Below are 22455 nucleotides of genomic sequence, written 5' to 3' on the forward strand. Positions count from 1 at the left end.
TTTTCAAATGCGCGAAAGTGTCTGGAATGACGATATTATTACTGCGATCCCAATCCTCGTGGGTAGCACGGTGGATATAATCACCGTCCTTCGACTGAAGAATCATGTAATTACTGACACCTCATAGCCTTACTTGCTTTGGCACTTAATACATATCGGTGGAATCCCAAATAATCTGAACGTTGAGAAGCAGACAGAATAAAACTTGACATTGGAATTGAATATCTATATTATACATGGGGCGAGGAAAATGTATTGGCACCCATGTACAAACAGGAATGGGCAATTCACAACATGCATGGGGAGTGTTTTTTATAAATTTTCCCCTTGACAATATACTGGTTTTGCCACTCGTTTGGAAAGATCTGGATTCGAATTCTTCGTTGACTGCAGGAATTTCTAAATTGTATAAACAATTTCCATTATTATTTACATACTCATTTACAGAATGTTAGTTTTACTTTTTAAGCAATTCAACTGAGTTTAATCCTTTAATCATTCACTTTACTGTCATTTATTATAATTTTTTCATCTTATCCATTAAATTTTCTCTGTGTAATCATTATCCTCTTATAGACTTCATCAAAATAAAATTCCGCACATTTCCAACAAAGAAAATAAAGACAACTTTTAATAAGATTTAACTCAGTTATTCACTCTTAAGGCAGGTTCCCCAGTATATGATGTAAACTGACCATTGGACAATATTCTGACTCATTCCATTCTAATGAAAGGCACCCGAATCAAGAAAGTAATGAACACATATATGGGAGTGTTGAAACTGGACAACGGACAGAGCGATCGCATCTTTTCAGCAGACACTGGGGATGCAAAGGAGGAGAGATGTGGACAGCTGACAAGGGACGTACCAATTAAGTGAATTCTGTGGTGAAAGGGGAAAGGCAACTAGTTCTAATTAGCCGGAAATCAATACAAGTACCTATACGGAAATAGAGTAAGAGGGGGCAGAGGACTGTCAGCTACGGGACTGGAAATGATTCATTCCTTTCCATAAGATGGACAGCAGAAGATTAAAGAGAAAGCAAAAGAAGGTTTCCAGAATAGTAGAGAGAGACCAGAAAAATGGATCGAGGAAACAAAGCCAGGAGGAAGAATGAACGCAGTTGTGTGTGTGTGTGTGTGTGTGAGAGAGAGAGACAGAGAGAGAGAGTTAAGTTTTGTGAAAACATCGTTGAATAATTGAGGATAACCTTTCAAGAGGAACACGCAAGAACTAAAAATTAACCTGTACGCACGCTCAAAACAGACCAAGTAGAAAACATCAAATTTCTATGCATTAAAGAATCCGTTTCAGTGTGAAATAGGTCACGTCGCATCCGTCATGACTTGGGCATACTAGGAATGAAACAAAAGTGGAAAAGTAAAGCAAAATCTAGCGAACCAGATGTACCAAGGCAGGAAATCCTTCCAAATATGGCGTGCAGGGAAATCGTCGATGTAGGGGCATATGTGAAGAACGTGACTTTGGAAAATCCCCTCAATCTCTCCCTTAGTACCTGGCAAGCAATGGCACCGGTTCATTTATGTGCGCCTGCACGTGCAAGATATCACCGCGGATTACTTTCTACTAAAGGACACACACATTTCTCTCGTTGGTCATTTCCGTATATCTGTCCTCCTTCCTGTCCATCTAGAGCTCCACTATGTCTGTCGTCAGGGAAAGGAAAAAAAAGGGGGGGGCATGGTGAGGGAGAAGATAATAATACCTTGCATCTCCACACGTGGATATCATTTTAATTCTCTGAATTGTGCGCTTCGTCAAGGACAATTAACGTGCAAAAGAAAAGTGGTTAGAAATCTAGAGAGAGAGATTTATAAATATAAACCTATATCTCAGATGATGCCATGTTTTTTGTAGCCCCTGTCTTGAAAATCTACTGAGGGAGGCGAAAGAATCTTCCCAATTAAAAGAACGGATAAGAAGTCCACAAGCAATCACATAAAAAGCATTTCTATTGTGAACGTGCAGCTAATGTAAAAGATTCAGTGTTCTTAATATGTACTGTAGACTACACAGTAAAACCCTACAGACCAATATGAATTTGAGATCCGCGGAGAACTGATCTTCCAACCACACTGCAATCATTTTACAGTGGAAGAAAAGTAATTGGATAAAGTTTAGGAATGAATATAAATTACGTTAAAAGCTAGCTTTGCTATTTATTTATATTTGTTATATAAAAAAACAAACAGTCTTAATAACGCGAGATTAATTCACGAGATAAATAAATAATTTTCTATAGATCAACAGAAAGAATACTATTAATTTGCAAAACACACCCATTATCCAAAATATTTGGAACTTTTAGTCAGTATCTAATAGAACCACCTTTTTCTGGAATTACAGCTCGTAGATCATGGCATGTGAGTTTAGATCCAGATTTGTCCATTCTTCCATCAGGAAATTTCTATGCTGCTGTATTGTGTTTGGTAGAGAACTGCGAAGCAAACTGCCCTTCCCAACATATCCCAGACATTCTCATTTGGATTAAGATCTGTAGAATTAAGCGGCCAGGGCAGATAGTGTAAATCTTGTGAATGTTCTTCAAACCATATATTTTCGTCTTGAAATAAGTCGTCGCAATCGTGATAAAAATGAATCATCATAGGGCGAAGTTGGTCCGATACAACAGAAACATATTCATTGGAGGTAACACGACCTACCAACGGCATGAGCAAACCCAAGCACCAACAGAACGCATCCCGTGCCACGATACCACCGCTTGCGTGATGGATACGAGGTAGTCTGGATAGCTTCATGAAGTTCAACGCCCGACTTCCACCCTATTGGTGCACCAAAGTGTAAATCGAGATTCGTCAGACCACATTTTCTTTTTCCATTGTTTAATAGTCCAGTCTTGGCGTTGGAGTTTACAATCCAGTTGAATCTTTCGATTTCTTACAGGAAGAAGTGAATTTCGCTTAGTCGCATGATTACGAAATCTCAGATCCTTCAACTCTAGCTGCATAGCTCAGCTAAAAATGGGTCTTTCTTTACCTAAATTGAATTTTTCAGTCATTTGTTGCACACTGGATCTTCTATTCTGACAATACAGTTCGCTTTAAATTTCTGCAGTCTGAAATACCAACTTCCTACCTTTTAGAACTGCATTCTCTTTTCGCCTTCCATTCATTGTATACTCTTGAGATGATTACTTTCGACACACTAGTCACTCCTTTATTTTCTCAATTGTAGCTGCAGCTAAACGTGATCCAACAATAACACGTTTCTGAAAATCAGAAATATCACCTGTCTTCCTCATGCAGGGATCAGCTAAGAAATCGTACAGTATATATTTGATAATACCAAGCAACTTGTGATCATACCATGTGACAGTTTATATTTGAATGCCGGACGTTTAATTATCTGTTGACGCCAATTGAAACAGGTGTCCAATTGTTTTCGCCATTGAGTGTGGATACTAGCGGACATATAGAGCAGACTTCTTTCATCAGTACTGTCAATTAACGCTTCAAATATTGTGAGAAGAGTCAACATACATTAGCTGAAGAAGCAGTCCATAGAAAATTGAAACATCTGTTTCGGACAAAATTGCCGAAATTGGTTAAATTAAACTTTCCCTGTAACTCTCGCTATCAGTGAATTTCGAGGTCTGTTCACAAAGTATCTGGCCTCATATTCGAAATAGTGTTTCTTCTGTAGCGATGCACTTAACCCAACGATTTCACGCTCTTAGAAACACTTCTGGAAAGCCGATATTCCAAATGGCCGAAAGCTGAGTCATCGTACTTTATTATTTGTACATCAACAAATTGACCTTTCAGTGTTTGTTTTTGTCTAGGAAACAAAATATAATCACATGGATCCATGTCACGTAAATACACGAGTTCTGTACTTCCTTGTTTAGCTAAAAATGTTGTACAAGCCAGTCTCAGAACCTCAATGTAGAACTTTATTAATTGTTTGTTCCTTTGGAGTAGTTGTGGCGAACAACACCCTTACATTCAAACAAATACTAACAAAATGCACCACCCTCTTTGAAACTGCTTCTGGAAAAGAAGTGAACGGTCCATTGCAGAGTCCCCGCATGCTATTTTAAGATCAAATGATTTACTTGCGGTTTTCAGTTTTTAAAGACAAATTTAAGTTGTTCAGTGAATCCTCAACATTTTTAAATACAACGAGATGTGAAAACATTGTCGTTATAGACTGCCATAAGCGACTGAACAGCTCACTGCTTGGAGGTATGGCTGAGACCGGTCTAAACAAGTTATGCTTTGTTGCAGCGCACACTCTCTCAGCCTCGGACAACGAGAATAATCTGGACACTTTTTGAACAGACTGTCTTTTATACATGCTATTATTAATCTTGTTACTCATTTGAATTATAATTTAATTCATTATTAATTATACAACAAAACATTTAATAATTCTGTACTTGTTGTTTCCGTAGTTTTCATCCTATGCATATTACTAAGATGAAGTTAACTTCAAATAAATTAAACGAAGAAATATCCATCTTTAGTGTTAATAACTCTAAACGGTTTGATCGCGGTAGCTTTCGCTCAAGTTTTTTTTTTTTTTTTTTTTCAGATCAATGAATTGTATTTTTAACCACAAAATAACTGAAGAAAGTCGGGCTGCACAGAGAAGTATCTGGTATTGCGGTGGAAGAGACTTTCAATATCCGAGTGGTAAAGCAACACTGTCCATTTCACCCATCCATTCGCTTATAGCGAATGGATGGGTGGTCTAGTTCTTCCTTGAATTTATTTAAGCTATCAACTTCCCCAACGATAGATGGCAGTTTTTTCCAGCAATCAACTTCCCTCGCTAAACACAAATTTCCCCACATCTATTCTATAACTGTTCTCCTCAGTTTTAATTTATGCACCCTTAGAGCAAGAGAAAGAATCCCATCAGCATCGAGACTGATCAAACCATTCAAGGCCTTATACACCTCAATCAGATCATCTCAAAGGTGTCTAATCTTCAGACGCTGCATTTGCAGCACTTAAGCCTTTCTTGATAAGAGGACCCCTTCGTTCCCTTCACCAATCTTGTTGCCCTTCTCTGTACTCGTTATAGCAACTCTACATCTTTCCTAAAATGAGGTCTGCAGACCTGTACGCAGTACTCTAGGTGTGGCCTGATCATTGCCTTATACAAGGGGATAATCACCTCCTTATCCGTCCTAGGAAAATTTTCTTTATATCATCGACAAGACTCCATGACCTGCTCTCGCAGCCTCTCTGCACTGCTTAGAAAACTTCATATCTGACTGCACAATTACCCCAGGGCTTTTTCATTCTCTACCATCCTAAGTGTAGTACCACACAGTTGGTACGTTTCTTTGAGGTTACTGTTACCCATATGCAGTACTTTACATTTGTCAATGTTAGACTTCAGTTGCCACTTCTCAGCCCACGTGCCCAACTTTTCTAGATCCTGTTGCAGTAGCAAATTGCCATTAACAAACCTGCCAACCTTTGTATCATCTGAAGACTTGAACTTTAAGCCTGATATATCTTCATCAATATCATTGATAAATTTACAAAACGACAATGGGCCCAACATCGAACCCTGGGGACTCAACTAACAGTATTAGTCCACGAAGAGCAGTGTCAATTGATTACCACTCTCTACCTTCTCCCACTCAATCATCCTTTTATCCATAGTTAGAAGACTGAGAGATTTGGCTACTCCTTTTAGTCGATGAATTATTATTCCTATTCTTTATTTTGATCCCTAAACTAAACTTTCATTCATTACAACCTATTCGTGTAAGGTGTGATCAAACCAGATGGTTCATTAAAGAGCATTTTTACTGAGTCTTGGATAATCAGGCTTTTCCTAAATATATATATATATATATATATATATAATCTCTGTGTGTGTAAAATTGATTAAATTTGCTTAAATAGGACGAAAACAATAATTCCCGGATTTCTGTTGGTCTGATTTAATGAAATATGGAAAGGCTCGACAAATATCTCTAGAGGTCACAAATGTAAAATGTATTGAAAATCCATCCACTGGGAATGGCATTGTTATATGTGGACGGATATGGCGAAGCAATAGGTGTATTGCAAAGATATGCTAACGCACTTAAAATCGGTTCAAAACCACCGAAGTATTTCCTTCTTAGGAATACTTAGGTTTTCACTTTAGGAAATTTTGAGACGCTTTGAATCGTAAGAAATTTTAGGGAACAATAGACTAAAATTCCCTAGGATTCAAAGCAACAGTCTTATACCTGCTGTTTTCATTCTTATACTGTATTTATTAGCATTTAATATATTATTGGATCTATGCCAGTGCATCACTTTATTTAATAAACTAAAATGCTGATTCATATGATAAGCTTATTTAAAGTTAGTATTAGCCATATCCAGAGACCAGTGTTTGCTGCACTGGAGGAAAAAAAAAAAACCCTCATGTAATTGGAAACCCACTCCGTTATCTTTTCTTTTGATATTGTTGCTTTTCAGACTCGTTACTAAAAAAAAGTAACAGTTTTAGAGTCGGAACTGGAATCAGTCTTTCAGCAGATGGCTGTTGTTTGTAGTAGGGTTTTAGGAGCATCTGCGATTAAGGCCATATTTCTCCGTGTATACTGTCTGTAAATTGCGTGTGTTTTGTGGTTGATTTGCAGGGTGAATATGGGCCTCGTGCCCTGGAGGGACGCATAGCATGAAGCTGTTATATGTATGTATGCACGTAGCATAAATCATCCCACTCCATGGCCGAGTTAGTCGGTTGCAGGCGTGGATAGCAAGGTCGATTTGCTTTTTTGCTGGATGAAAAACTCCAGTTTTTCATCCAGCATTTTTATGGCCTTTTTCACAGCTACGTTGTGAAAAAGGCCATAAAAATTCCTCACAGAAACCCATATCTTTTCCATCCGGTGTGGGAAGGATGGCGATTTTACCAACTGTGCTACCCACGAGGGCTTCAGCAGACGGATATTTAGATCAAATATTGCTATTAAACAACTCAGTTGTCATCACCTTATGAAATTCAATTTCGCAGTCCAAAAAATTGCATTTAATTGATCTTTAGTAAAACAAAAATATTTGCTATAGCTGTAGGGAAAAAATATCCTCACTAATCAACTTATATTCGCTGAGTAGGCGTTCATTGAACAACAAAGTTCCATTAGGAATGAAAGATAAACAGTTGATGTTATATATTTATTGGAAAAATGAGCATTAGAAAAATTATTAAAACGATTTTAGTGGGAAGTGGAATTCAGATGTCTAACACTTTTGATATCCATTTCTATCCATCATTTGTACGATAGCGGCGATTAAACTTGGAGAAGTTTTAGCTTCCAGCTATGTGTGACTGCTGTTGTGGTATGACAGCTGAAAAAAATCCCAGAGGAGAAAAAGAAGAAATTCCAATACCACAGTTATATTATTAGAGATTGTACAGTTGAAGTTTGAGAGAAAGAAAAAGCTAGGGAGGATCATTAAACATTTCTCAAAGCCATTTAGCTACCTTAAACCTTCCCATAACTTTCCGCTTTGCGATGATAAATGATCGGTTGTTTAAAGCTGTTTGGCAATCGATATTTTTTCCCCTTATCTTTAGTATTGTCTTATGTGTTGTAGACCCCTTATCGTACGCATTTAAAACAGTTAGCAGGTTTACAATGCTTTTTGGTACGTCTATCCTGCAATGGCACAAATACGGCACTTTAGTTTTTATTATTGAAACGTGGGCTGTCAGAGCGACGTTTCCAAATGGCGCTGCCATTTTATAGGAACACCACGAGCAACCTTTCTGCCAACGGTTTAATCAAAGGTGAGTAATGTTACATTCTGACGTGGTCCTGGATATTTCTCGGCTTTTATTAGGAATCCAACGAATTTCCTTCTCACCACGAAGAATTAAAACAAGGTGTCTTAATGGACACACTAAATAAAAATTTATTGATCGGAAGTTATTTCAGCTCCCCGTAGAAGTGTTGAAGGTTTTTGATTATTTCTGGTATTTATATATTCCACGAACGTAAGTTATCTGTATTCCTTCAACAATAAATAGTTATATATTTGGACAATAAAATCTAAAACCTGTTTCAGGATTGCGCTATTTCCGAAATAAAATCTCTGTAAAATATTCTCAGATATACAGTAGTGGACAAAATATCGTACTACTTAGCAAAATATTTAATAATCTGTTTGAACGTTAAAAATTCTCAAATAAATCCTAAAATAATCGCAGAAGATTACTTACGAAATATTATATGGTAGCTCCAATCCGTCATAATTTTTACACTGAGGGACTTGATTCGATATACCTGCCCTTTTCATGAAATGGGCCTTCCTTCAATAACAGCATCACGTGTCCGTTCACGCGATATAAAGAAAGCGGGAAAGATACATAGGAATGCCGTATGTTTGTTTGTTACTTGGTTTTTAGGAGCATTAGCAACTAAGGCCATATTGCTCCGGGGAGGGATATGCGGTGGTCATTTACTGACCTTTCCACATCCTCCGTATTTGGTGGTCACGGGCTCGAACCCCAGTCTAATCAAGAAGCGTGTGCTACGCACTGCTGCTCCTGCCCACCTGACTACCGGAGGCGCCGGAATGCCGTATGTGTGCAATTTAGTGAGAGTATTGGAGAGACGAAAGATCAAGTGACTCTGACCGTGACATGGTTATCGGTGGTAGATGCTCCGGTATCTTGGAGGCTGCAACCTTGCTGGGTTTTCACGTGCCTAGTAGTAACCAAAAAAAGTATTTCAAAACGTACAACTCGTCGTACTTGTCATAGATGGTATCGCAACCAAAGAGGTAAATCAGAAGAGTTTCTTTTTTTGTATGGGGGGGATTCCGTTGGAAGGGCTACAGCTGGTAAAATTTTTATTCCGTTCCAATATCACCTTGATAGAAGATAGGTAGGTGCACTAGAGATTAAAATTGCCAATGCCCCCAACTACTAGCTAGTTATTCTCCGCATTAGATTGCATTAATTGTTCGATCGCGTGGATTGATGGTGGATGGATCTCGAGTTGATGTCTACACGTCGAAACAGACGATTGGATATCATAAGTTGCCACCGATTTAAGTGGGACGACTAGATGTCTTAATTTTTCGGGATTGTCCCGAAGTCCCAAATAATTTTGGGGACACTTTTTCCCAATTTTCTTGTAAAGTTCTTTTTTTTATTTTTGAACTAAGTATACGATGTTACAATAATAATATATAATTTCATTGATTTAGCGTGGTAGTCAACATTATCGTAATAATTTGCAACAACACTCATGCATTTACTGTCCAACGTTGATGAAACGCTAGAACGTTGTAATTAAACATCAGTACAAACTATAGGTTTCGCTTCCTTACACGCTACTTAAAAACATCATGTTATCGTGCCTTAAATAAACAAGCAAGAAGAAGCCTTTTATAATTATTGGTTATACAGATCATCACATATTTTAATTTCTCCTTATACAGTGCGGTTTAGTCCACAGCATCTCAAAGATTCTCCACAGGCTTCATGCCCGGTGAACGGGGAGGCCATTTCATGGTGCTAAAATCTGCGGATTGCTCTTTCAACCATGTTCTAGTCACCACGGCTCTGTGGGGAGGGGCATTGTACTACTGGAAGAGTCCATTGCCCTGTGAGTGCACGATGACCATGAATGGATGCTGATGGACAAGTAACCTGGACTGTTCACAGACGAATATAGACGTACTAGAGGTCCCAGCGTATGCCAGTTGAACACACGCCCCAGACCATTACCGACAGTTCACCTGCCTGAACAGTTCGTGCGATTTCCGCCAGATACGTATCCTCCCGTCCGCTCAACATAACTAGAAACGGGACTCATCGGACTAGGAGACCTGTCTCCAATCATCAAAAGTCCAGTGCCGATGTTCTTTCGCCCATTTGAGGCGTAGAGTCCTGTGTCATGGTTTTAGCAACGGGACTTTGGTAGTTCGGCGGCTTCCATAACCTATTGCGGCTAATGATCGCCTGATATTCTTGGTGGAGACGTTTTTGGCACCTCCATCATTGAAGTCGGCGGTGATTTGTGCCAATCTCGCTCTCCGGTTGACTGAAACAATGCGAGACAGACGTTCCACGTTCATCCACCACCTTTCGCAGCCCACAGCGCTGTCCACAATAGTGCAATATAACGGGGATAGTGCAATTTCTGTACCACGTCTGTGATAGAATGACCCATGCGTCGGCACCTACTATAATCCCTCTTTAGAAGTCCATTAACTCACGCGTTTATCCATACTGACATCGAATTATCGTCTACGTGATGTACCTGCCAAGATGTGGGTTCGTCCACTAGCGAGAGGGGTGACAGCGTCGCGTTGCCCAGGAACTAGGTATTCCATGAATTAGCATTAGTAGAGGCACATGATTTCCACACAACTCCTTCCAAATATTTAACAGATTAGCCATAGACGCTGAGAAACTTTGCAAGGACAGAACATACAGATCTTCCATTCTTGCAGACATGTATGCCTTAGTCATGCTCTAGGTGGACTCTCTGTGATACCGCAATATCCACGCTTCGATGTATCCGGATGCACTTTTATTTGTTGTAACTTTATGGTTTTGTATCTTCACCAGTGGCTGTTTAAGGCCGTATATTGTATCTGGCTCTGTATGCAATGCATATGTCTGTATTTTATGTTTTTTCTCTGTATATAACTCATGTTGATATTAATTGATATTAATAATAATAATAATAATAATGATGCAAGAAATCAAGCTTATACAGCATCAGCAAAAAAAAAAAAAAAAAAAAAAAACCCTTCCCACTTCACTGATCCATTCGTTCCAAATGTTTGTTTAGTTCTGCCTTGAATTTATTTAGGCTATAAACTTCCAAAACAACAGATGAAAGTGTGTTCCAGCAATTAACCACCCGCTGGCTAAAGGCAAATTTCCCTCGCAGGTGCCTAGTCTCCAGATGCAGCAATTTTAAGCCTTTCTTCGTAAGAGCAACCCTTTGTTCCATTCACTAATCTTGTTTCCCTTCTCTGTATTCGTTCTAGCAACTCTACATCCTTCCTAAACTGAGTCTTCCAGACTTGTACGCAGTACTCAATGTGTGACCTGACCATTGCAGTATACAAGAGGATAATCACCTCCTTATCCCTGCTTACAAAATTGCTGTATATCATTGACAAGACCCCGTGACCTACTCTGGCAGCCTGTCTGCACTGTTCAGAAAACTTCACATCTGACTGCATAATTACCCCCAGGTCTCTTTCATTCTCCACTACCCTGAGTGTTACACCACCCAATTCGTACATTTCTGTGGGTTACTTACACCCATATGCAGTACTTTGCAGTTGTCAGCCCATCTCAACTCTCAGCCCATCTTTTCCAGATCCTGTTGCATTAGCATACAGGGTTCTGCCAACCTTTGTATCATCTGCACATTTTGATATACCTTAATTAATACCTTTGATAAATATACAAAACAACAATGGGCCCAACACCGAACCCTGTTTGTCGAACCCTGAGGGATACCACTAATAACATTAGTCCACGAAGAGAACATTGATTACCACCCTGCTTCTTCCACTCAACCATCGTTTTATCCATTGTAGCAACTTGCCCTTAATGCCATACTGCTCCAATTTGTGCAAGAGTATCAAAAGCTTTTCTGAAATCGAAGTATATGATATCAGAATTTTTTTTTGCATCTAGTTACTTTGTAACCACGTCATAGTATCGGATCAAATAGGTTAGACGAGACTTCCCCTTAAAACGCCCATGCTGTGTTGATTTACAGGCATATTATATACGCAGTAATACTACAACTATTTTCTCTATGAAAAAAAACAAACAAAAAAACTCTAATTGTCAGTGCCATTTCATGGTCCAGTGTGTATAGAGACACCGTTCAGGTTAGTCGTGATGGATGGAGAGCGATCATCAGGGCCTGGTTGGTTGTTGCAGGGTTTCAAGCGCATCAGCAATTGTGCCGGATATAATACGTATGTATATCGCGTTCTGTGGGAGTTTTGGTCGATTTGCTGAATGAGAAATCGGAGTTTCCGGCAGAAAAAACCATGCTACACTCGTCTGAGACTGACTAACTCAGCTATGATGTGAAAAAGACCAATAAAATTCCTTGCCTCATTGACGAGATTTGAACAACTTTTCCACCTGCTGTGGGGAAGGACGATGATTTTACCAACGTTCTACCCATGAGAGCAGGACGGATACCAGCCAATTCAGGCGAATGTACTAAGAAAGGAACCTGAATAAATTAAAATGTGCTTTCTCAGTACAGGCGTCGAGGATATCTCAAATACTAGAAAGTCGATGGCATGTCTCAATACCATAAAATCTAATACTTTTCAATACCAGTGGATCCCACATCAGACTTTAGGGTACAGTAGATCGCCAGTTCCCTCTCTTTATACCGAAACAGCGAACTAGTGATGGATTATTTCCGAACGAGGAATATAGTGACCACTGAAGATTATAGATCCGAATCTCATTGAGCATGTATGGAAAGGTTTGTGAAGACATATTTTGAGTGGTCAGTCACCTTATAGAACCTCGCACGAGTTAAAAATTATTTTCTGAAACAGAGCTTAAATCCAACCAGGACACTCGTGAACATTTACAATAACAGCTGGCCGTCCAGTTGTCAGGGTTAGTTATATCCACTATAGGAGGTCTGCAGTCTCTCTGTCCACTGAATACTGGTTTTCAGGTATGCACGACTCTTAATTTGCGTACTTAAGAAATGTCATGTTTTGGTTGGTTGAGTTGGTTGTTTAATTTTTATGGCGCATGGCATGCCTTATCCTTAATGTCTCACGCACACAATTTTGCATCATAATATACATCCATCTTATATCTCTTTGTGGTGTTTCTGTTTCAACTTGATTCATGGTGTCAAATCATCTAGGTTCTCTGTGTTTGCTTGGCTCATAGTGCGGGATCAACTTGACTACTTCAGTTGCTTATTTCTAGATTGCAAGGAAGATCCAAGATAATTTTGAGACAATGAATTGTGCGGTAGATAGTACAATTCTTTTTACTCCCTGGGTACAATCTTGTGCATCTCCTCGTATTATGTTCCTGCATGCATGTTCCAACATGTAGCTCCTTGTGCCAAGATTGGTCTTTAAGAAAAACTGCTGAGATGTATCAGAATTACTCAATTCATTTCTGTGCTTGGGTAATCTATTATTTACACGTGAATTGGACTTGAGACCTGGTTGTGACTTTTTTTTAGGGCAAATCTGTAAATATGTATCTGTATAACATTCTCTGTATGTTATTGTAAATATACAGCGGAATTTCCATAATTTGGTGGGACAGCCTAGTAAAAAAATAATAAATAAATAGTTTCGACCGGATGTCGTTCATTGACTTCTATCTATTATTTTCAAACTATTGCATTTTTGTCATTTATACCATATTTTTCTCTCGTACATAAGTCTAGTACATAATGTCAAATAAAATAATGTCAGTTGGCCCACCTTTGATAATCACTACTCCAATTCGCCAGGGAGGACTTTATTCTGATTTCTAGTAGATATGTGGTGGACTTTTCCCCACTACTCAGTAACAACCGGAAAGTCCATTGTGAATGTTTGAAGCAATCATGAGCTCCACTAAAGAAGAGGGCAGTGCTGGCCTTTCCCTAATTCAACTGGCTGCTAATGTTCTGATATTTTTTTTACGTCAAACTACGTGTTCATTGCACCGTGATATGACTTTTTATCGTTTTAGAATGTGTAAGAACCAATTCAATAAAATTGCTGCAACGTAAGGAAACAGAAATATATGATGCAGCAATCATGGTTTCATACACTGTTACCAGTGCGCATAGTCAGTAACACAACAAACTCCCAGAAACCCCTCCTCAAAACCATGACAGCAACATCTTCCACTTCACATCTAGGTCCTCCACACCGAAACATGTCTAACGGACTGGAAGATCGTGCAATGCGACTCATAGTTCTGTAACATAGATTTCTATTGATCCACAGTTCAGGTTCGATACGCCTTTTGACATGTCAATCAACGGTTTTCATTTGTTTTTGTTATCAGACTTGTTGGGCTGCAGATCTTCCATGAAAATTCATGGGATGCAGTTCTTTAAGTAAGGTGTATTTAGTGTAAGATGGCACCAGGGGTTACCCCCATCTCTGCGTAGTTTCCATTGTGGGTGTACCAGTTCACTGGAAATGCCAGAGATTTAAAAGTGTATGGATATTGTATATGTGTAGTGCCTTGTACCGTTGTTCATCTGGTCGTTTAGCCGCTGGACCCCTGCTGAGGCCCAATGTTGCCCCACCTTTGCCCCGTACAGTCTTTAAGTGTCATTAAAGCACTTACAAGTTTGCCTGTTGCCCCTCTTGGCACCAAATCAGATTCTCTGGGGTATGACGCCAAAATGAAAACTCGCCATCTCAAAGCGCACCAGTTGCTGTTAGCTACTATTTTGCGCCCACCTGGTAATTTCTTGAGCTCAATATCATGTCACGGTTGATTTCCAATTTTTCAATATGTCAGTTTTCGATTTGAGATTGTTCACTTCTTGAGCAATAGCATCAAAGACATTTTTTTCCTTCATAGCATCCAATTTTATTCTCATCCGAAACCCTATCTGCCTCTCTCTCTGTTTCTCGTTAGGTATACCCTCTTGAAATGATCGCTGATCACAACCTTTCATCCGAAGTCCCAATAGGCACATATAACTTCACGCAATCAGACAAATGTTTTTCAGATTGAATTTCAACATTCTTGGATGTAATGTTTTCCAGAACTGTTACTTAGAGTTTGTTGAGGCATAAACAGTTCCAAACTGCAAACAAAGAGCGTCTTAACCATAGTATCATGTAATGCAACCTCTGATTCGCCCCCCCCCAGCGGTTTCTTTTATTAAGATTTCTTTTTATCCGATTGGTAGTGCTAGTAATGATCATGCTGGAAGGTGTTAGAAAAGCGGATACTTCAGTAGGCAATGTGGTTGATTTTACAAAGAACATCTTGTATGGAAGAAACAGATTCAAATACTCATAATTTAATGCACTCGCGTAGAATACTGAACCTTAAAATAGTAAGAAAGAAACTTCTAAATTAAACAATTTTCTTCTTATGCCACAAGCGTTGTTAATTTGGTTTGGTCATATAAGTATAAATTATTCGAACTGCGTGTAGATTTGAAATAGCTTTTATACATCTTAATTTGATCTTGTGTTTAGCTCAGATGTTGATTGTTGATCCCACCGCTGATTTATATGCAAATGAAGATGCTTTTGAGTAGTAAAACGAGAAAAATTCATTAAACAGAGGTTTGCTACTTCTAAGTTAGAAATAATGATTGCCTTTTTTATGTCTTGATTCGAAAAGAATGAAATTAAAAACTGTTATGGTAGTTGTGATAAACAACTATAAATTCACTGAAAAGCTCTTTTATTTAAATCGCACTTTATATCGATCAAAGCGAATTCATGGACCACGAAGATTGCTGCTTAATCGGTGAACAACTGGTAGAAGTTGCGAATCGCCATATAACTCGCAATAATCCACTCTTTACAAGCGCAGCCTGAATAGCCAGATTGGCTATTCAGGCTACATTGGAAAGAGGCTAAAAGTACAATTATTAATGTGCTATACAACTACGTGCAACTTTGTTTTTGAAGTTTTTTACTAAGTCTCCTGGCTCCCAAAAAAAAAAAGCAATGATGAAGGTACTGTAGATCAAATGCCAGCTTCTTTTTTTTTAGTAATATGTGTCTTAATCAGTTTTTAAGACTAAATTAAGGAAATAATTATTATAAAATTTATTTTAATTTAAAATATTCACTAATTAAGTGAAGTTATAGATTTTGTATCACTCACTTAAAGCTGCTATATATTGGAATATTTGTTTCGTTATTGCAGCGTTACACTTTACCAAAATAGGGTCTACAGTTAATCGGATAAATATGGATGAGCTTCAGACAGTAGTTTCACATTCACCTATTAAGTCCCGAGTATAAAATTTCAATAGATAATCCCTTTCCAAACACATGCTTTCCAGGACTTTTGTTATTCTAAGAAATTAGAGCCTGGGACATTTCTCTTGGTTTCTCAAGGTGTTACCAATAGTGCTAATTCTCTAAATGGGATCGCATTAGTGACAATGACCGTATTGATACCTTGCACGCATTCGCCCTCATTCATCCCCTGAATCCTCTGAAAAGGCAGGATGATCTCAGTTTGTCTCTTGTTAAAATCTATTTTGTATTGTTAGCTTACCAACATCTGGACCGTCCAAATCACCTCCCCCGATGAAAATGTGATTGGAACTAACAGATGGCCTCCCCTGAAGGGTCGCTTCACCACACAGCATCAGTACTTGTAGGGAAAGCCCGCTTTCCGGCCAAGTTAGTGGAGGACCCAGCTGCTAGGCAACAGAGCGTGGGGGGTGTGGGGTGTTAAGAACACTATGGATGGAGACCGCAGTGGTTTGACGGGTGACGTGTACCGACTGTACCCTGTGAACTCTGAAAGGCTCGGTGGACATTCCGCTAATTAAATGGACCTGTCAGCTATGGATGTGTTAAATACATGGAGATGAGTACACCAATAAAATTTTGAACTAATCGGGAGTTTTGGGATAAAGCCAAAATATTTAACACCAATAATGAGAAATCAGTCAGTTCATTAACTTTTAAATAAAAAGGTGATTTCTTAAATACAAAAGGTATTGTTGAGAGAAATAGAATACAAATTAGGAAAAAAGGGAGATGAAGACGATCAAAACAGAACAAGAAAAATAAGTGAGGAAATGAAACTTCCAATCTATTACTCAAACCCTAACGTGCTTCTGTTTTAATGTCAACTCTCTTCGTATCTTCTAAATAAGCAAATAGTTAAATTATTGCTTAAGGATCCCATGTCTATATACAGAAGAATGTACTTAATCTAACATTAAGAAGGACAGTTTTCTAAGAGAATATCTTTCTGCTTTATAAATTCGGAAGGAAATCGCTATGAATTCATCTGATCTATTTTGGTATAGAACGATTCGTGTAAATAGAAGAAAAAGCAAAACATTACTCAATTTAAATTGATTATTTTCTCTCTGCGATTGTACCTTACGTTCCCCTCCACGGGTCTTCAAATTCCCAATTTTTAATTTTCTGATTATAAAACTAACAGATTCTAAATTTCACAGTTTGGTTAGTCTTAACTTTATTTCCCCCATTTTCTCCTTCAGTAATTCTTTCGATTCCAATATTTCATTTTCTTATTCTTCCATCTTTTACATTTTTGCCTGCATTTCGTCTTACAGAGTTAGCCCGATGTATTTTATTACCGATGCGAGCGATATCTATTTCCCATCACAGTCCAGTGGTAAGTGAGCAGATGCTGTGATGGAATCTATTTATCCACTGCGCAGGTGTATATTTCCTCCTTCCAAAGAGTTTACTCGGTTTTCCATCCCGGAAACTGACTTGCGGACATGTGCATCTACAGATTTCATAGTGATATAATTGAAAATTGTACTTCATGATAATGAAAGTGTAATTTTGAAAATGGACTAGATTAAGTACTTTTATTTATAATGTAAAATTACTCCCAACAAAAAAAATTCTGGTCTTCCTTCAGTTTCGTCGATAAGTATCTCTTCAGAGCTCCACGTGGTACCTTTCAATGAAGATGTTATTTAGCCAGATTTTCAATATTTTAGTAGCAAATTTGGCATCTTTCTTGGAATTATTTGTGTTCAAGTTTATATTTTCTTCGGTTGGATATTTTATATTTTTGTTCCATCTTTCTATTTAAACAAATTCTTGTTCTCCATTTGCTTTTCAATAAGTTATGATTCCCGGTCTCTCTGTCTCTCTCTCTCTCTCTCTCTCTCTCTCTCTCTCTCACACACACACACACACACACACACACACACACACACACACACACACACACACACACACACACACACACACACACACACAACTCTTCAAGCAGATATTTAGCTAATAAGATTATTAGTAAGTTTATATGCGACGTTGCTTTCTTTATATTACTAATTCTCAATATTTAAGAATTAATAATGACCACACATTACTATACGACACTTGGGGCAATTTAAATTGGAAATTTCGACGTATCTTAAACAAAACTCCAAAGAGGAAGTGCAAACAATTAAACTTCGTCTCAGCACATACTTTTCGTATCCCCACTACCAACAAATGTGCCCAAAGTAGTTCAAAACAATTAAAGGAATTACATCTTAAAATCACGTATTCCCATTCTACTGCAAAATTCACGCCAAGAAAAAGACAAAACTTGCCCACCTATCGTATTCGAGAAAGAACGGATCCATCTGGAGAAAACAACGTCTTGCACTTGTGACGTTTCCTTGAGTCTCATCTCCAGAAGAATCGTTCATCGTCCAAACTTATCCTCCAATCACGTCCGTCGTGCGCAGTAGCTAGGAGCCACTCCAACGTCACTGGTCGCGTGCGTTAATGAAGGTATGACGCTAGTCGAGTCCTGCTGACAGGAGACACGAACCTTATACGGGACGCGGAGAGGAAATCGCTTGTTGTTGTGGCCGAGGAAAAAGGTGGATTTGTTTTGGTTGTGGGAAGTCGAACCTGCCGAGGGTTTCGAAAGGGGGAAAACGCGATAGTTTTCTTTAACCGATGAAAGGTTACAGAAAGGGGAAGACGTCGTCAGACTCCGCACGCGTTGCCCTGTGAGAGGGGGGAACGCTGTCGTAAACGCACGTGCACCGCTGCAATCGTCCGTGTGTGTGTGTGTGTCTGCCGACGGCCCGAAGAGGTAAGTTTTGCATTTTCGTTTCATCGTCATATAGTCCATTCCCGGTGGATTTGTCCTAAATTTTCAATCTTTTGCGATTGAGAAACGTAATCATAAGTATTCGTATATCCCGAAAGATAAATTATGAATTTCGAATGTACAGTTTTATCCAGTGGAGAATTCAGTGTACCCTTCAATCGATGTCTTTTTATCTCTTTCCTCTGTGTCTTTATCTCTTCCACTGTGAAGAATTATAGCATTCTTTTATGAATCTTCCCCCGACTAAAGCAATAATTTTTTCCTAAAATTTCGAAACACGTTTTCTGTGAATTTGACAATGTGGAAACCTCTTTTGATGGGTGTGAACTATACTGTAGTTTTACTTTTACAAAAAAGTAAATGTTTCTCTCCGATCATCAATTTTCGATAATAACTTGACCTTGAGAAATTATACACTAAGATTAGTACAAAGGACCGCTATTCGGAATGTTTATATGGCAGCTGTAAGGCTATAAATATTACTTTTAACCTTACGAAGTGAAGTTACAAGCCACGTGATTGATCGCTTCATTATTGAGTAAACTGTTAAAATATTTGATTTAGAGATAGTCCGATCTGAATCTATAGTAGAGGGTTGGCTGGTTAGTTGTTAGAAGTTTTATGGCGCAGCAGCACCTAAGGCAATTATGCGCCAAAATAGAGGGTCTAAATTAGCGCAGGCTATTTATGAAAAGATGTTGTGATTATCTGGAAATTCTGTTAGATTGATCCTCACCAGTCCCTTGCTGAAAACATTTTTTCATTGGCTTTCTTCTAGTTTAAATTATACATTGTTCTAGCTGTGATTCTTATGGTTTGATCGCACGTACCTGATTCATGCAAGTGTCTCATAGCCACATATTAATAAAATACACGTATTTGATGCTCAAAAAAAAAGACGAATCTGTGTGGAATCCACAGACTATCGGCTTTCATGATCTTGTGACTTCTCAGGCATGTTTTAGGTAAATTTTTATATTTTAGTTTAGGTACCACACCTATTTTCCCACTTCTATCAGTATATGTGGTTTATTTTGGACAACGGCATTTATTTGTATACGCATATACTGGAATGTGTGTAAATGCATCTCAAGAATAAGCTTAAGAAATTAACTCAATCATCTTATTCGCGGAGTTAATTTAATTTAAGGCAATCGAGCACCACAACTGCATTGAAAATATATTCAATATAACATTGCATATATTTTAAATGCGTGGCCAAAGAAAGTTTTTAAATTTTAATTCATTTACAAAGAAAGGAATTTGTTGCGATATAGCCGTTGTTTCAAGGTTATCTATGATCATGTGTGTGATGAAAAATCCGAGATATTTTAGAGGGGAACTTTTCGTCTGAAAGCGGTAACTATCTAAACCAGAAAAAATAATTAAGATTCCAGTGTCGTTCTACGTAAATCACAATAAACTTAATGTATGGCTGAACAGAAACTAGTTTAGACTGTGGTGTTCGAGAATATTGCATCATCCAACTCCATATTTCTGTGAGGAGAGTAGACCACGGTGTCAGTTAGCGATGCGAAAGCAGATGATCAAATGCACGACTTGTGGGAGGCCATCAATTATAGATTATCAGATTCTGTTACCAATCCAATAGGAATAACGTGCTTTGATACTGTTTCACGGTGAAGAAAGCTGTCAGCCACTGCAGATTCATCAAAAGGCAGCCAATGGATGGCAGTTCATGTTTTTCCTCAAACAATCGTAATTTTAATTCAGTTGTGGCGTCGGAGCATTCTTTGTAAATAAATAATTATTTATTCTGTGCGTGGTGAAGCAATGGGATTCATGTATTAACTTTAACGGTGTCCGTGTATGAATCGACTTAGCGAATCGCATGTGGCGAGCTCTCCAATGGGTGCCTGTTGAAATTGCCTTTGCAATATGAACGAACCACAACTCAGGGTCAACTTGAGCTAATTTTTGATGGCGCACAGAAGACCATGTTTTGAATTTTGTACCTCGCATAAACATAAATGAGTTGTATTTTACTGGATTTGTTAGACCACGTGTCCAGACTGTTTTGAGCTATTTGGGTAATTAAAAAAGTTGGTTTATAGAATTAACTAATTCTGATCATAAGATAAACGAATCTAATTTAATTAAACTATTTTAACTAATTTTATTCGAAAGATAAACAATAACTTATCCATGAATAGAAGCCATAATCTTAAATGAATTAGTAAATTAGTCCGAGTGAACAGTTTCTTTTTTAAATTTAACAAATTCAGATATTTTCTATTGTCAGATAGTCATCATTGGAGGAATGCAACTTATTAGGTATACAGATTTGGAAAAATAAGAAATCTGCACAAATGCATATCTTTCGCACAGTACAGTGCAATCTTGATATGTAAATATTCTAATCAAAATTGTGTGGTTTTTTGCACCTTAATTGTTTTCTAAGTTTTTCTCTATCATGTTTTCTTACATCATTTAATCATTTCTTTAAGAATTCTTATATTTTATGTCCTAAATAAAAAAAAAAAAAAAACAGGCTGTTATGGATTACGATCTCTACCTCTTTGATTAAGACTAGATAGATTTAATTCTGAAAAAAATAATTATGCCTCTGTATTTAAAAACAAAAGAAAATAGGGTATGTGATGTGCGCAAATAGGTTCATGTTATTTATTAATCTTAACAGTGCCAATAAAGAAACATAAGCCTTATTATATTTTTTTGGTCTTGGAGATATCCAGTTCTTTAAGAAGCAATTTCTCTTTCTTTTCCCTCAGGGTGTGATAGATAATATGTGATAGTTTTAAATTGTGCATAGCCGATGAGACATAGATGGTGGACGTTACTGAAATAGAAATTAGCCTTTCTTTTTACAAATAACAAGATTTAATGGAATTAAATACGCTTGACTTTAAACGTTAACGGTTATCATCAAATGAAACATTTATATTGGCATCCAAAAACATTAAATGATATTCAAGGAAAAGATTGCTGGCACGACTAGCTCATCAGATGTGTAGGTAGAGTTTTAGATATGATTTAATACTTTCATAAGCATATTACTTAAATGATTCGGAGCCAGACTGATATCACTGAAAGGGGGATATTTTCGTCTAGGTCCCCAAACTCAACAAAAATCGGAAGGCGGTAAACAGTTGAACAGATATAGTACCTCGGTTTTTTTGGAGCTTAGAATTCATTCTTTGTTAGTTGTAGGGAAAATCCATCATACAAAACGGATATTCTTTCTGAATCTATTCAAAATGAATTAAAATTAGCGAATTTCATCACAGCTATTCCATTCGGATCATAGATTTATTCGATAATAGTTTGACATATTTTTTTTGTTGTTGTTGTAAAGTATACCAGAAACGAATATCTCACGACGTCAGTTTAGAAGCATATGCATTTTATTCACTATTTGCCAGCCATCTATTTAAAAGACCATTTATTATTGTGTATTGATTGTGCAGTTTAAATTCAGATGAACTCAAACACAAAACAGGGTAAGGAAGTCCTGATGCTTTTCATTACTTTGAAAAGGATAAAATACTCCTAGCATCATAGTTTTTATAATTTCGAAGATCTAAAGTCACAGATAGTTTTGTGCATCTGGAAAAGAAATGACTGGAAATATATGGATTACAAGCATTTCATTTAAGGCTGGTGCTGTTAGGCACTCTAATTTT

At 37.8% G+C, this 22455-nt stretch overlaps 1 protein-coding gene across 1 annotated transcript in view; it reads left to right on the forward strand.

Annotated features, from left to right (window-relative positions):
* Positions 1 to 18684: 18684 nt before the first annotated feature.
* Positions 18685 to 22455, forward strand: part of LOC150089697 (zinc finger protein 488-like) — a 64872-nt gene continuing 61101 nt past the window's right edge. The window contains exon 1 of the mRNA XM_090368741.1: positions 18685 to 18772. The gene's annotated coding sequence lies outside the window, so the exon portion shown is untranslated. The remainder of the gene's footprint in view (positions 18773 to 22455) is intronic.

Source organism: Mastigoproctus giganteus, chromosome 2 (genome assembly GCF_048544385.1).
Source record: "Mastigoproctus giganteus isolate SK-2022 chromosome 2, ASM4854438v1, whole genome shotgun sequence".
Lineage (NCBI taxonomy): Eukaryota > Metazoa > Arthropoda > Arachnida > Uropygi > Thelyphonidae > Mastigoproctus > Mastigoproctus giganteus.